This window comes from Aegilops tauschii, chromosome 6 (genome assembly GCF_002575655.3).
Source record: "Aegilops tauschii subsp. strangulata cultivar AL8/78 chromosome 6, Aet v6.0, whole genome shotgun sequence".
Classification (NCBI taxonomy): Eukaryota; Viridiplantae; Streptophyta; class Magnoliopsida; order Poales; family Poaceae; genus Aegilops; species Aegilops tauschii.
Genome location: NC_053040.3, coordinates 8770943 through 8772564, shown reverse-complemented (window position 1 = coordinate 8772564; position 1622 = coordinate 8770943).

The window sequence follows — 1622 nt, the reverse complement described above, 5'->3', positions numbered from 1 at the left end:
TTGTTGGATTATGTTCTGCACTAAGCACTGGTAACCTCATGCTACTCAAATGTGTATTGAATCATTGTGTCCTCCATTGAGAATTGATGCATTCCTGCGCTCACAAACTATGGAATGTACCACTGGATAATCATATCGTCCACTGAGCATCAGATCCCTCATTCCCGGCGTCTCCTACTCCCTAAAGCCTTTGGTTCCACATTTTCCTACTATTTCCGTCCCATCTCTCTGCTACTACCTCCTTTGTCTAGATGGTGCGCTATATATGCATATGGCCATCTGCAAGGTGTTGGGTATGTACTGTTTTTCCTTAACTATTTAATGTCATTGCTTCGTAAAGTAGTACATAATGTACCTATGACAAAGTTATTTTTTTTTGCGAGTATATGGCAAAGTTAACTTTTTTTTTTTGCGAGTATATATGATAAAGTGTACTTTGACGTGGTTTGATATATTGTCTTGCATACCACCGGTTGTTGGAATACATTAATACAATAATATGTACATCAAAATATGGTGCATCTCTTTTACCATCTATGGCATACAGTGGTTTGCGATAGTTCTACTCTTATAACATGGAATTGAATGGGTGATCTACAGTGAGTGCAGCATTTTGGTGCTCGAGCAACAAGTATCTCGTTATCTCAATAGTCCACCGGCCCATCGGGATCTCAATTGTTCACCGGCCCATCAGGATTTGAGCGAAAATCTGTTTCTGGAGAAGGTGTATAACTATTAATTTGTATACGTTTTATGTTTCATGTTCTCTTTATCGAACAGGGACAATTACGTAAGGTCGCACTTCCGTTTTCATCAGGACACAGTTTGCCTATCTCACTTGGATGCATGGATAAATTATCATAGTTTAAAAAGTATTGAAGGCTGAATCGTTACTTTAGGAGCGTTCCTTTAGAAGCCTCCCAACGATCACTTGGGGGGTGGGCTGAGAGCGTCATTTGGCGTGCTCACAACAGCCGCCACGTGTCTCGTTGCGGGCATTTTCTTTGGATTTTTTCCGCATGCATTTTCGGCTTTTTAGATGGTTTGTTTTCATTTTTTTTGGGTTTTCACCGGTCTTTCTTAGCTTTTGGGCGAAAAAGAATTCAAATTTTTTGCATGAAAAAACGTGTTTGCTGTTTTTTTTCTTCCATGAGATGCACAGTTTTGCTTCCACGAGAGGCACGGTTTTGCTTTCACGAGAGGCACGATCATGCCTCTCAAAAATGGGAAAACATGTTTTTTTTTCTTCTTCCGTGAATGGCATGGTTTTGCTTCCGCGAGAGGCATGGTTTTTCATTCGCGAGAGGCATGACTGCGCCTCTCAAAAATAGAGAAAAAACGCGTTTTCTGTTATTTTCCCCTTCTGCGGGAGGCACAGTTTTGTTTTCGCGACTAGGAAACAAAAAAAACGTGTTTTCTGCTTTTTTTTCTTCCACCAGAGGCATGATATTGCTTCCGCGAGATGCACGGTTTTGCTTTCGCGAGGGGCACGGCCGTGCCTCCTTCGGAAACGAAAAAAATAACACAGTTTGTTGTTTTTTCCTTTCGCGTGAGGCACGGTTTTGCTTCCACGAGAGGCTTGGTTTTGCTTTCGCGAGAGGCACAGCTGTGCCTCTTTTGGA